This window comes from Bos mutus, chromosome 8, assembly GCF_027580195.1.
Source record: "Bos mutus isolate GX-2022 chromosome 8, NWIPB_WYAK_1.1, whole genome shotgun sequence".
Classification (NCBI taxonomy): Eukaryota; Metazoa; Chordata; class Mammalia; order Artiodactyla; family Bovidae; genus Bos; species Bos mutus.
In genome coordinates this window covers 27,274,303-27,289,962 of record NC_091624.1, presented here as the reverse complement: position 1 = coordinate 27,289,962, position 15,660 = coordinate 27,274,303, and the positions used below count along the sequence as shown (strand labels likewise).

At 39.8% G+C, this 15,660-nt stretch overlaps 1 protein-coding gene across 7 annotated transcripts in view; it reads left to right on the top strand.

The window, feature by feature from the left end:
* Window positions 1-3,596: 3,596 nt before the first annotated feature.
* ZNF169 (zinc finger protein 169) overlaps window positions 3,597-15,660 on the top strand; it is a 55,722-nt gene continuing 43,658 nt past the window's right edge. For 4 of the 7 annotated variants that reach the window (XM_070375241.1, XM_070375240.1, XM_070375242.1 and 1 more), the window contains exon 1: window positions 3,597-3,689. The gene's annotated coding sequence lies outside the window, so the exon portion shown is untranslated. The remainder of the gene's footprint in view (window positions 3,690-15,660) is intronic. The other 3 variants (XM_070375247.1, XM_070375244.1, XM_070375245.1) reach the window with 3 other exon arrangements.

Sequence of the window (15,660 nt, the reverse complement as noted above, 5' to 3'; positions counted from 1 at the left end):
ACATTCGTTTTTTGATGGTCGCTGCTTTAGTGTAATGCATGTAAAGATCTTCCATACCACAAAATGGTTTTCAAAATAATTTACATTTCACATTAGATCTCTGATATCTCTTTTATTTTTTTCAATTTGCAAAGATTGCTTATTTTCCAATGTGCTGGTACCTGGCAGTGTTTTCTCAGTGGATTTATTAATCAAGGTACTATCCAATTAAAAACTTTCTCCAAGAAGTCATCTTGGCAAAGATAATTTAACTTCGACATTTCTACTTAACCTAACCTTGCATTGTGACTTGTGAGAAGACCCTGCTAGTGAGAAAAAAAGATCATTAGTTGCTATTATTAATCACAGGAAAATAATTCAAATATGCCTTACTTTATCAATCAGTGGGTCAAAAACACATTACTGTGGGTAGATACTAAAGTTCTATTTAACAAATTTGTAACATTAATTCCCAGGTGTTAAAGCTTTGTATTTGTTTTGTGAGCTAGCTTAATTTCCCCCAAATAACTATTTTTCTCAAGCTTACCAAACTGATTTGAAATCACCTTTTAAAATTTTCTTCCCTCTCTCCCTTCCTGGTTACTTTATGACTTTCCCTTTAGTACCATTTAGCTGACTTGCATTACTGTCACATTACAGTTTAATATTAAAATGCTAATAATAGAGGAAATTGGGTTTTATTATTTACTACCATTTTTGTTCTTTTTAAAAAATTTATTTTGTTATTGAAGCATAATTGCTTTACAGAATTTTGTTTTCTGTCAAACTTCAACATGAATCAGCAGTAAGTATACAAATATCCCCTCCCTTTTGAACCTCTCTCCCATCTCCTGCCCCATCCCAGCCCTTTAGATCAATACAGAGCCCCTGTTTGAGTTTCCTGAGCATACAGTAAATTCCCGTTGGCCTTCTATTTTACATATGGTAGTGTAAGTTTCCATGTTACTTTTTCCATACATCTCACCCTCTCCTCCCCTTTCCCCATGTCCATAAGTCTATTCTCTGTGTCTGTTTCTCCATTACTACTACTACTACTAAGTCACTTCAAGTGTTTCTCCATTGCTGCCCTGTAAATAAATTCTTCAGTATCATTTTTCTAGATTATGTATACATGCATTAGAATATTCATATTCTAGATAATGATAAATATTTATAATATAAATAATATATTATATAATATTAAAAATAATGTAATATTATAAATACATATTTATCTTTCTCTTTCTAACTTACTTCACTCTGTATAATAATAGGTTCTGTGTTCATCAACCTCATCAGAACTGACTTAAATATGTTCCTTTTTATGCTGAGTAATAGTCTATTGTATATATGTACCACAACTTCTTTATCCATTCATCTGTTGATGGACATCTAGGTTGCTTCCATGTTCTACCTATTGTAAATAGTGCTGCAAAGAACAATGGGATACATGTGTCTTTTTCAGTTTTGGTTTCCTCAGGGTATATTCCTAGGAGTGGGATTCCTGGGTCATATGGTGGTTTTATTCCTAATTTTTTAAGGAATCTCCATACTGTCTTCCATAGTGGCTGTATCAATTTACATTACCATCAACAGTGCAAGAGCATTCCCTTTTCTCCACACCCTCTCCAGCATTTATTGTTTGTAGACTTTTTGATGATGGCCATTCTGACTGGTATTTACCACCATTTTTAAATAAATATCATCAGTATAGTTATCCAAATAAATATTAGAATTACTTTGTGGTGTTGAAATATATGCAAATACTCTTTGAATTACTTTAAAGTTACTGCTTATTTTATGGAAAACCTTGAATTTAGCCTTCTTTGAGATTTTATTTATATAAGAATATGTATATTTCTGCTTATAGGAGTCATGTAAAAATGAAAGTGACTTTTAAGATTTTTGAAACATATTTTACATACTTCTCCCCTAAATTTAACATAAAGATTTTCTCAATCAAGCATTTTGGCCTAATTTTGCCCCTCTAATTGAGGCAAAAATACTTGTGAGTACTTTGATTCCTCGCCATGTGAATATGAAGATTTCCATTCTGTCTGGCAGGTACAGGCACTATTCCTGGCCTTATGTGTGCTCAGGCATTTTCCACTAATCTTTTTCAGTTTCTTTCCTGGGAGTTGCACTCAACTGTTGGTAGGCACTCAACTGATACTTGAGGAAGAAGTTCCTCCACTCTGAGTGCCCTTTTCTGTCCTGTTACCTGAAATTTCTTAAGGCTCACCTGGCTCCTTACCCGTTTCTCAGGGTCCATTGCTCTTCATTGTCTTATGTCCAATGTCTTCAGAAGTGTTATTTCACATATTTCATTCTTTTTAAAGTTGTTTTAGGCAAAAGGTTAAATCTGGTTCCCATTACTTCATTTTGAGTATTGAGTAGGAAGTAATTTGAAAACATTTTTGTCAAATGTCTAGAAAAACAGTATGTCTATTTATAAATACTTCAAAATGTTTTTAAGCTTCCTACTCTGTTACATCTAATCAGATTTTTTTGTATTAGTAAAATAATTTTAATTTTAGTTATTATAGCCTTAAATGTCTTCAAGCTTAGTTTTTCTTCGTTTTCTTTTAATAATTATTATTAATAAACCAGAATTTTCCTGTTTAAAAAAGGAAAAATCCCAAGACTTTTGGCATATTTTAGAAGTACATTCATTACATGCTGTTATTAAAATATAAAAACAGTTGGGTGAATCTGTAGTATGAAGGACAGGTACACATCCAGGTGACTAAAAACTAACAGGACCCTTCGTTTAAAAAAACAAAGTTAAAAAAGGAAGATTTTAGTGCTCACTTGAACAACCCTTCTCATCTACCTGAAAGTCACTTTGACTTTAATTGTGCTAAATCGTCAGGCGAACTCTGTGCGACATTATGGCCTGCAGCCCGCCAGGCTCCTCTGTCCATGGAATTCTCCAGTCAAGAATACTGGAGTGGGTTGTCCCGTGCCCTTCTCCAGGGAATCTTCCTAACCTAGGGATGAAATACACGCCTCTTACATCTAACCTGCACTGACAGAGGGTTCTTTACCACTAGCGCCACCTGGGAAACCCCATGAAGATGGAGGTGCCAGGGATTGAAACAGGGATCTCATAAATGCGAAACACACACTCCACCACAAAGCCATGAACTACCACCCCCACATCTTGTCTACTCTGTAAACTTACGTGCTGTGCTAAGTCGCTCAGTCGTGTCCGATTCTTTGCGACCCCATGGACTGTAGCGCGCCAAGCTCCTCTGTCCACGTAGATTCTCCAGACCAGAATACTGGAGTGGGATGCCATGCCCTTTTCCAGGCGATCTTCCCAACCCAGGAATCGAACCCAGGTCTCCCGCATTGCAGGCGGATTCTTTACCGCCTGAGCCACCAGGGAAGCTCTTGTCTAATTTTTCACAATTTCTCCAAGGGCACAAGTGACTGTAATTCTGAAACTTGAGCGAGAGAGTACTACAGTTGAAGAGTCAGGTCCAGTTGGGAGGCATGCCCTCTCCCCGGGGCATTGTGGGTAGTGTAGTCCTGCACCCCTAGCTCACTGAGCGCGGTCTTGAGCTCTGGAGCGTTTAGGGTTGTGCGATCTCGCGCCCCGGGGAATTTTGGGTATTGTAGTACCCACCCCGAGGTGTTGTGGGTAGCGTACTTCTGAGCCGCGCTGTCGTGTTTTTGGACGTGGTGACAGTTTTTCAGTGCTTGTGGTGAGCTATCCCGCCTCTGGCTGCTGAGTCCAAGAGAGAGAGGCTCCGGAAAGCCGGGAGAGGGCGGGCGGGTTTGGTACGCCCTGTCCGTGGGGTCTTTGAGGTTTGATTTTATTTTTCCCCCGGGGTCAGGCGCGGTCCACCTCAGAGGAGCTGTTGGCAGAGGTCTCGGGTCGCTCAGTGTCCAGCGGTGCTGGGTACTCAGCGCCCTTCCTGAGGGGTCAAGACTAGTGCGGGTGGCTTGGGGGACACAAGTAACCTTTGTCCGGGGCAGACATCCCCATTGCTGAGCGCGTGCCTTGGACATTCTTCCTGGGTGTTAACTGGGGGAGTGTAGCTGGATGATTCCTACCTGGCGATGGAGGCAGCGCTTGGTCCCTAGGTTTTGCAGGGAGGACTCGCATGGGGCAGACACTCAGACTTACCTTGACTGACAATGGTGGTGGGGGAAACTTGGGTCAGTGGCCTCGGGCCCCACGGGCTCATGGGGGAGTTGGAAGGGCCTGGTGGGAGTCAGACACCCGGGTTTGCGTGGGGCACCCTTGTGCTCACATCTGCGACTCCTCCCGAAGTTGTCTGACTCCTCTGGTGCTGGGGCTCTTCCAGCAGCTTGGAGTGGAGCCCACAGGGCAGAAAGCTTTGTTCAAGCCATAGGGGACTGACTGGTGGGCTGACTCCCTGAAGTAATGGGGATGAGAGAATGTCCAGACTTAAGTTTTATTTTAAATTTTGCTTTATGAAAACGTTGTAAACATGCACAGAAGTAGCTGTGAGGTCTCCTGGATTCATCACACAGATTCACCACTTCTCAACAAGAGCCATGTTCTTTCTCCCCCAAATCTGCAACCTCAGGTGTATATCTCTTTGGGCATTTCGTCTCCCTGGGGGCCTATGTCAAGCCTGTTGTGGGAGCCCTGGCCTCGATAGGGAGAGTTCACATACAGGTCTGCCTGTATGTGAGTGTCCTTGGGCAAAGTACTGAATCTCCTGGAGCTGTTGGGAGTGTGGAAAGAGGTAAAACAGGGGTCTGGTATGTGTTAATATAGTGTTCATTCCTGTTTTTACTAACCTTTATAGGCACATAGAAGATTAATGTCATGCTGGATTATCAGCATAACGTTAGAGAAGGCTTGTTCTAAAACCCACTTCCCAATTCTGTTCCTTGTATTGTTCTTCTTTCCATGCCTGTATCTGATACCTTACTTTAGAGAAGTGCTCCTCAACTGCAGGCTTGGGGGTTTCCAAGAACTGGGAGAGAACACTGAAGCTGGAACTACTTCTCTCATACCAGGTTTTGCCTTGGAGCAGTCTGCTCCCTCACATTCAGAGGCAACTGCCTGTTAGGGAGGAGAGGGTTCCTAGGGGCCTGGCCGACCTGCCTCAGATGATAGCACTTCCTTGTTATATTCTTATGGTGTCTTTGGTACTAAATGAGGGTGTGACTTTGATATCTTATGCCTAAGTCATATCTCCTCTTGGGCACAGAGCTGCAAGTGATTTCCCAGGAAGAGAGTTTTGTTTTTGATGGAGTACATTCCTGCACAGCTGTCCTAGGGCACATTCCTCTGCCCTCATCAGGTCTTTCCATCTTCGCAGTTGTTCCTGCATTGTTTCTCTCCATATCCATTCACACTGTTGTATTCTCAGGGCCTTGGAGTGGTGGAAAAACAGTGATGGTGAGAAGTACTGTTTTTAGAGCAAGAGTCCTGTGTGGTCAGTGTGCTTTCTAAGTTAGTGTTAGTTGCTCAGCTGTGTCCGACTCTTTGCGACCCCATGGACTGTAGCCCTCCAGGCTCCTCTGTCCATGGAATTCTCCAGGCAAGAATATTGGAGTGGGTAGCAGTTCCCTTCTCTAGAATCTTCCCAAACCAGGGATCAAACCCGGGTCTCCTGCATTGCAGGCAGATTCTTTACCATCTGAGCCACCAGGGAAGCCCAAGTTTTTTTTTTTTAGTTTAATGATTAAGTTAAAATGATTTAACTTAGTGATTATGCTTCTTTGTCTCTTTTCTACTCTGTCATATTTTTTACTTCATGTATTTTTTCCAGACTGTGACTTGACTTTTTATTTTCTTGCTAGTATCTTTTACAGAACAGAATTTTAAAAATCTTAACAGAATCCAGCTTACCATTTTTTTTTCATGAATTGTGTTTTTGCTGTCATATGTGAAGAGACATTGCCAAGTCCCCGGTCATCTAAATTTTTTCCCATGTTATTTTCCAGGAGTTTTATAGTTTCATGCTTTGCCTTTAAGTCTGTTATCCATTTTAAGTTGATTTTTGTGGAAGACATAAGGTCTGTGTATGTGGAAGTTCAGTTGTTCCAGTACTGCCATTTAATGAAAAGACAGTCTGTTCTCCACTGATTTTTTTCTTGCTCTGTTGACTTTATTTATGCGTGTCTATTTCTGTGTGCTCTATTCTGTTCCATTGATCTGTTTGTCTATTTTTTTAAATTTATTTTTTTGCCAATACCACACATTTAATTCTTGTAGCTTTATAGTAAGTTTAGAATCTAGTCATGTCAGTCTTCTGACTTTGTTATTCTTTAGTATTGTGTTGTCTCTTCTTGGTCACTTGCCTTTCCATATACACTTTATTTATTAAGGCTTAAAATGTATTTTAATAAGTTCATGTTGCATTATTTCATTTCTCAGAAAAACTTCAAAGGTATTAGGGACAAATCAAACATGGTACACCAATAAAAAATGCACAGCATAACTACCTAAGATAGGCAAAGCTAAGAGCTACTGTCTGACATTCAGCATACAGCAACCCTGTTCTCAAGATTGTACTAGGCCTATCAAGAAAGCTGTGAATGGCAACATCACAGACACAAAAGGGCCATTTCTGGGTTGTCCTTACCCAAGAAAAAGATGGAGGCAAGTTTAACACAAGATTTTTTAAAGATACACTAAATGAAAATCTCTAAGAGAAAATGTCTTCCTTGGGACATGAAAGGGTAATATACGGGACATAACAGAACCGTATGTATGTTGTCTGTGACCTCTGTGGACATGTGCCTGAATTCCCACCTGGGAGTGATTGGAACAGTGGGGCCAAGGTCACTGGGGGATGTTTGGGTTTTGTGGTATATGTGGCAGGATCTCTAGGGTAAAACAGTGCACTAAATCGTGTCTGACTCTTGCAACCCCACGGACTGTAGCCTGCCAGGCTCCTCTGTCTATGGGATTCTCCAGGCAAGAATACTGGAGTGGGTTGCCATTTCCTTCTCCTCCATATACACTTTAGAACCAGTTTGTTGATACCTTCAAAGTAACTTGCTGGAATTTTGATGGATTGAATGTATAGATCAAGTTGGAAAGAACTGACATTTTAACAATATCAAGTCTGCTGCTGCTGCTGCTAAGTCGCTTCAGTCATGTCCGACTCTGTGCGACCCCATAGATGGCAGCCCACCAGGCTCCGCCATCCCTGGGATTCTCCAGGCAAGAACACTGGAGTGGGTTGCCATTTCCTTCTCCAATGCATGAAAGTGAAAAGTGAAAGTGAAATCGCTCAGTCGTGTCCGACTCTAGTGACCCCATGGACTGCAGCCTACCAGGCTCCTCCATCCATGGGATTCTCCAGGCAAGAGTACTGGAGTGGGGTGCCATTGCCTTCTCCGAATATCAAGTCTACCTATCCATAATATGGATGATCCATTGTTTTAGACCTTTGATTTTTTTCAGCAGAGTTTTGTAGTTTTCCTCATGTATATCTTCTACAAATTTTTAAAAGACTTATATCTAAGTATTTCATTTTTCTGGGTGCTACTGTAATGTTTTTGATTTCAAATTCCATCTGTTCATGGCTGGTATATAGGAAAGCAGTTGATTTTTGTATATTAACCTTGTGTCCTGAAGCTTTTATATAATCACATGTTCTAGAAAGAAATCTTGGATTTTCTACATAGACAGTTGGACTTCCCTGGTGGCTCAGTCAGTAAAGAATCCACCTGCAATGCAGGAAACCTGGGGTTGATCCCTGGGGTCAGGAAGATCCTCTGGAGAAGGCGATTGCAACCCATTCTAGTATTCTTGCCTGGAAAATTCCATGGACAGAGGAACCTGTGGGCTATAGTACATGGGGTCACAAAGAGTCAGACACGACTTAGTGACTGAACGCCACCACCACATAGACAATCAAGTCATCTTCAGAAAAGACAGTTTTATTTCTTCTTTCCTAGTCAGTATACCTGTTATTTCCTTTTCTTGTCTTCTTACATTATCCTGGAATTCCAGCTTGATGTCGAATAGGAGTGGTGAAAGGTGACATTCTTGCCTCGTTTCTGATCTTAATGGGATAGCATATAGGTTCTCACTTTTTTTTAAAACTTTATTTTATTTTTAAACTTTACAATATTGTATTGGTTCTGCCATATATCGAAATGAATCTGCCACAGGCATACATGTGTTCCCCATCCTGAACCCTCCTCCCTCCTCCCTCCCCATACCATCCCTCTGGGTCATCGCAGTGCACCAGCCCCAAGCATCCAGTATCGTGCATCGAGCCTGGACTGGCAACTCGTTTCATATATGATATTATACATATTTCAATGCCATTCTCCCAAATCATCTCACCCTCTCCCTCTCCCACAGAGTCCAAAAGACTATTCTATACATCAGTGTCTCTTTTGCTGTCTTGTATACAGGGTTGTTACCATCTTTCTAAATTCCATATATATGCATTAGTATACTGTATTGGTGTTTTTCTTTCTGGCTTACTTCACTGTGTATAATAGGCTCCAGTTTCATCCACCTCATTAGAACTGATTCAAATGTACACTTTCAAATGCTGTTAATTGTAGATTTTAACTTTTTTAGGCACAGCAACAATTGTTTGCAGAGAGTATCAGCACAGCCTATCTTTAACCTAAGCCTAACAAAATTAACATTGATTCTTTAATGTCATCTAATATCTCATCAGTGTTCATATTTCCTTGATTGCCTCCAAAATGTCTAAATAAGGTCCACACATGGCATTTGAATATCTCTTCAGTCTCCTTTTATTCCATAAGACCTTTCTCTTTTTATACTATTAACTTGTTGAAGTCTTAACAACAACAACAAAAAAATTGCAAATTATGTCATTTTACTCTCAGCACTTCAGCTTCATTTCTTAATAATGATTTTTCTCTGTATCCAGAATATCATGATCTTACCTAACAATATTCACAGTAATTCTCTAATGTCACCTAATACCCAGTTCATTTGAATTGGCCTTCATAGTTCCCAAAATGTTTTTCAGTTCGTTTGTGCAGATTCCTAGTGGCTCAGATGGTAAAGAATCTGCTTGCAGTGAAGGAGACTGGGTTTGATACCTGGGTTGGGAAGACTGCCTGGAGAAGGGAATGGCAACCCACTCCAGTATTCTTGCCTGGGAAATCCCAGGTACAGAGGAGCCTGGCGGGCTGCAGTCCATGGAGTCGCAAGGAGTCAGACACAACTGAGCCACTAACACATTCACTTTCACTTGTGCAGATTAGTCAGTTGAAGCTAATAGATGACACCTGAAGAATGATGTTTATTTCTTAAGTGGATTTGTGTTAAGGAAAATCTCCCCTCTAAAAAATTTTGTCATGAAATTGACTTGCTGAAGACCTAGGGTATTTTATGACTGTCCATTCTTACTTTCAAATATCACATTTCAAATCTTGGGTATATAAGTGGAGGGGAAGGAAGAGCCAGGTTATGGCTTCTATCCAGCTTCAGATTTCTCTCCAAATCTACATTCTGTTTGAACTGTAGTGCCCTTTCTGTTTTGAATTTCCTAGGCCTTGTCCTTAGGGCTGATGTAGATGAAGAACTTCTGTTTTTACTATGATAAGTCACCATTTCTCACCATGAATGCTCACTTGTGGGCACTATGAGACCCTTTCCTATTAATAGAGTCCATTCAGTGATTTAATAGAGTCTTACCCAGTTGGTGGGGCTGTGGGCTTCATTTGCCAACTAGAGATTGGGGCTGAACCTGCTACTGGTCCAGCTCTGGGGGCCTTATGTACAGGACACTGGTTAAGAATGGGCAACTCTCTCTGGAGTGGGAGCACTGAGTCCAGGACACTAGACTGACAGAGAACTCCTGATCCCAGAGAGTACTAATTACTGAGAACTCCCACGAAGGCTTCCACTTCTGTCTAAGACCTGATGCCACCAAGCTGCTGGCAACACACAGTGCAGGATGCCTCACCCAAATAAGAAGCATGACGAAAACACAAACCCAGTCATCAGCAGACAGACTTCCCACAGACACTCCCCCAAAAGGCATTTCACATAGCCCTTCCCATCAGAGGGAAAAAAAACTCACCTCCTCCCACTAGAATGTAGGTACAAGTCCCTCCAAATAAGAAGCTTGTCCAAACTAATGGACCAATCTCAACCACCAAGGGCAGAGACCAAAAGGAAGAACTATGACCCTAAAACCTGGGGAAAGGAGACTTCAAACTAGTAAATTAGAAAAAAAAAAATGAAAAGACAGAGAAATATTACACAAATGAAGGAGCAAGTTCAAAACTCAAATAAACAAAGAGGAAATAAGCAAACTACATGAAAAGAATTCAGAGTAATGGTAATAAAGATGATCCAAAACTTTGGAAATAGAATGGAGAAAATGCAAGAATCAGTTAACACATTCAAACAAAACAATTACTGAAATTAAAAATACTCAGGAAGGGATCAATAGCAGAATAACTGAGGCAGAACAATAGATAAGTAAATTGGAAGGTAGAATGGTAGAAATAACTGCTGAAGAGCAGAGTAAAGGAAAAAGAATGAAATGAATAAAGGATAGTCTCAGAGACATCTGGTCAAATAGTAACTGCATCAACATTCAAATTATAGGGGTCCCAGAAGAAGAAGAGAAAAAGAAAGGGTCTGAGAAAATTTTTGAAATGATTATAGTTGAAAATTGTCCTAACATGGGAAAGGAAATAGTCCATCAAGTCTAAGAAGCCCAGAGAGTCCCACTGAGGCTAAACCCAAGGAGAAACATACCAAGACATATACTAATCATACTAACAAAGATTAAACACAAAAGCAACAAGGGAAAAGCAGTGAGTAACATACAAAGGAAACTCCATATGATTAACAGCTGATCTTTCAGCAGAAACTCTGCAGGCCAGAAAGGAATGACAGGATACATTTAAAGTGCTGAAAGGGAAAAATATACAACCAAGATTACTTTACCCAGCAAGGATCTCATTGAATATTGATGGAGAAATCAAAAGCTAAAGACAAGGAAAAGTTAAGAGAATTTAGCACCACCAAACTAGCTTCACAACAAATGTTAAAGGGACTTCTATAGGCAGGAAACATGAGGGAAGGAAGCCTACAAAAACAAACCCAAAACAGTTAAGAAAATGCCAACGGGAACATATATATATCAACAATTACTTTAAGTGTAAATGGATTAAATGCTCCACCCAAAACACACAGACTGGCTAAATGGACACAAAAACAAGACTCATATGTATGCTGTCTATAGGAGACCCACTTTGGACCTGGAAACACATACAGACTGAAAGTGAGAGGATGGAAAAAGATATTTCATGCCAATGGAAATCAAAAGAAGAGTAGCAATTCTCAAATCAAATAAACCATGAAATAAAGAATATTATTAATAGAAGAGATAAGGAAGGACACTATATGATGATCAAGGGATCAATCCAAGAAGACATAACAATTGTAAGTATTTATGCACCCAACATAGGAGCATATCAATACATAAGATGAACACTAACAGAAATTAAAAGTTGCTTACTCCTTGGAAGGTTGTTATGACCAACCTAGATAGCATATTAAACAGCAGAGATATTACTTTGCCAACAAAGGTCCGTCTAGTCAAGGCTATGGTTTTTCCAGTTGTCATGTATGGATGTGAGAGTTGGACTGTGAAGAAAGCTGAGCGCCAAAGAATTGATGCTTTTGAACTGTGGTGTTGGAGAAGACTCTTGAGAGTCCCTTGGACTACAAGGAGATCCAACCAGTCCATCCTAAAAGAGACCATTCCTGGGTGTTCACTGGAAGGACTGATGCTGAGGCTGAAACTCCAATACTTTGGCCACCTTGTGCAAAGAGTTGACTCTGGAAAAGACCCTGATGCTGGGAGGGATTGGGGGCAGGAGGAGAAGGGGACGACAGAGGATGAGATGGCTGGATGGCATCACCGACTCAATGCACATGAGTTTGGGTGAACTCCAGGAGTTGGTGATGGATAGGGAGGCCTGGCGTGCTGCGATTCATGGGGTCACAAAGAGTCGGACATGACTGAGTGACTGAACTGAACAGACACAAAAGGGGAAATTGACAGTAATACAATAATTGTAGGGGACTTTAACACCCCACTTACGCCAATGGACAGATCATCAAAACAGAAAATTAATAAGGAAATATAAGCCTTAAATGACACATTAGACCAGATGTACCTGATTGAAATCTCTAGGACGTTGTATCTACATGCAGAAGAATACACTTTCTTCTCAAGTGTACATGGAACATTTTCCAGGATAGACCACATCTTGGGTCAACAATCAAGCCTTTGTAAATTTAAGAAAATTGATATAGTATCAAGCATCTTTTTTGATCACACTGCTATGAGACTAGATACTAATTACAGGGGGGAAACTGTAAAAAGCACAAATATATTCAGATTAAAGAATATATTTCTAAATAACCAACAGGTTACTGAAGAAATAAAAGGGGAAGTAAAACAATCCCTAGAAACAAATAACAACAAAGACATGACTCAAAATCTATGGTATGTAACAAAAGCAATTCTAAGAAGGAAGTTTATAGCAATACAGTCTTACCTCAAGAAATAATAAAAACATCAAATAGACAACCTAATTTACACAAAGAAGAACCAAAAACCTCCCAAGTTAGTAGAAGGAGAGAAGTCGTAAAGATCAGAGCAGAAATTAATGAAAAGAAGGAAACAATAGTAAAGATTAATAAAACTAAAAGCTGATTCTTAGAGAAGATAAACGAATTTTACAAACCACAAGCCAGACTCATCAAGAAAAAAAGGGAGAAGCCTCAAATCAACAAAATTAGAAATGAGAAAGGAGAGGTTACAGCAGACAATGCAGAAATACAAAGAATTATAAGAGACTATTACAAACAGCTATATGCCAGTAAAATGGACAACCTGAAGAAATGGACAGATTCTTAGAAAAATTTAACTTTCCAAGACTGAACCAGGAAGAAATAGAAAATTATGGACAACCTATCACAAGCACTGAAATTGAGACTGTGAGAAGAATCTCCCAAAAAACAAAAGCCTAAGGCCAGATGACTTCACAAGTGAATTCTGTCAAATATTTAGAGAACAGCTAATGCCTGTCCTTAAACTCTTCCAAAAAATTGCAGAGGAAGAAAACGTACAAACTCATTCTATGAGGCCACCAATACCTTGATACCAAAACTAGATAATGACATCACACAGAAAATTATAGGCCAATATCACTGATGAACATAGATAAAAAAATCCTCAACATAATAATATCCACATATGATAAACCCACAGCAAACCATTTTCACCATTATCCTCAATGGTGAAAAACTGAAAGCATTTCCTCTAAGACTAGGAACAAGACAAGGGCGGCCCACTCTAGCCACTAATATTCAACATAGTTTTGGAAGTCCTAGCTGTGGCAAACAGAGAAGAAAAAGAAATGAATCTAGAATTGGAAAAGAAGTCAAACTCTTACTGTTTGAAGATGACATGATACTATACATAGAAAAGCCTAAAGATACTATCAGAAAATTGCTAGACCTAATCAGTGAAATTAGTAAATTTGCAGGATATAAAATTAAGACACAGAAGTCAGTTGTATTCCTATACACTAACAATGAAAAGTCAGAACGAAATTAAGGGATCAATCCCATTTACATTGCAACAAAAAGAACAAAATACCTAGGAACAAACCTACCTAGGAAGATAAAAGAGCTGTATACAGAAAACTGTAAGACACTGATGAAAGAAATCAAAGATGACCTAGACAGATGGAGAGAGATGCCATGCTCCTGGATTGGAAGAATCAATATTGTGATAGTGACTATACTACCCAAAGCAATCTACAGATTCAGTGCAATTCTGATCAAACTACCAATGGCATTTTTCACAGAAGTAGAACAAAATGTCTCACAATTGATATGCAAACACAGAAGACCCTGAATAGCCAAAGCAATCTTGAGAAAGAAGAATGGAGCTGGAGGAATCAATCTTCCTGACTTCAGACTATACTACAAAGCTATAGTCATCAAGACAGTATCGTGCGGCACAAAAACAGAAATACAGACCAATGGCACAAGATAGAAAGCCCAGAAATAAATCCATGCACCTATGGCACCCTACTCCAGTACTCTTGCCTGGAAAATCCCATGGATGAAGGAGCCTGGTGGGCTACAGTCCATGGGGTCGCTAAGAGTCAGACACGACTGAGCGACTTCACTTTCACTTTTCACTTTCATGCATTGGAGAGGGAAATGGCAACCCACTCCAGTGTTCTTGCCTGTAGAATCTCAGGGACAGCAGAGCCTGGTGGGCTGCCGTCTATGGAGTCTCACAGAGTCGGACACGACTGAAGTGACTGAGCAGCAGTAGCAGCATGGGCACCTTAATTTTGATAAAGGAGGCAAGAGTGTACAGTGGAGAAGAGACAGTTTCTTCAATAAGTGGAGCTGGGAAAACTGGACAGCTATGTGTAAAAGAATGACATTAGAACACTTCCTAACACCATACACAAAGATAAACTTGAAATGGATCAAAGATCTTAAGGTAAGACCAAAAACTATAAAACTTGAAAACATAGGCAGAATGCTCTATGATGTAAATCACAGCAAGATCCTCCATGACCCATCTTCTAGAGTAATGGAAATTAAAAGAAAAAAATAAACAAGTGGGGCCTAATTAAACTTAAAAGCTTTTCACAGCAAAGGAAACAATAAATAAGATGAGAAGACAACCCTCAGAATGGGAGAAAATAACTGCAGATGAAGTAACTAATAAAGGATTAATCTCCAAAATGTATAAGCAGCTCAAACAGCTCAGTATTAGAAAAGCAAACAGCCCAATCAAAAAGTGGGCAGAAGACCTAAACAGACATTTCTCCAAAGAAGACAACTGGGTGGCTAATAAACACATGGAAAGATGCTCAACATCCCTCATTATTAGATGAGAAATCAAAACTACGATGAGGTATCATCTCACACTGGTCATCAAAAAAATCTTCAGTCAGTAAATGGTGGAGAGGATGTGGAGAAAAAAGAACTCTCTTGTACTGTTGATAGGAATATAAATTGATATAGCCATTATGGAGAACAATATGGAAATTGTTTTCCATATTGTTTTTCCTTAAAAACTAGGAATAAAATTACCATATGACCCAACAATCCCACTATTGGACATACAGTGTGAGAAAGCCATAGTTGAAAAAGACACATGTACCCCAGTGTTCATTGAGCACTATTTACAGTAGCTTGGACATGGAAGCAAAGTAGATGTCCATCGACAGATGAATGGATAATGAAGTTGTGGTACATATATACAATGGAATATTATTCAACTGTATAAAGGAATGCATTTGAGTCAGTTCTAATGATGTGGTTGAACCTTGAACCTATTATGCACAGTGAAGTAAGTCAGAAAGAGAAAAACAAATGTTACATATTAATGTGTGTATATGAAATCTAGAAAGATGACACTGATGTATCTGTTTGCAGGGCAGCAGTGGAGACATTGACATAAAGAACAGACTTGTGGACAGAGTGGGGGAAGGAGAGGGTGGGGCAAATTGAGAGAGTAGCACTGAAACATGCACATTACCATATATAAAATAGATATGCAGTGGGAGTTTGCAGTGTGACTCATCAAGCTCAAACATAATCTGTGACAACCTAAAAGGATGGGATGGGGTGGGATGTGGGAGGAGGTTCAAGAGAGAGGGGACATATATATACCTATGGCTGAT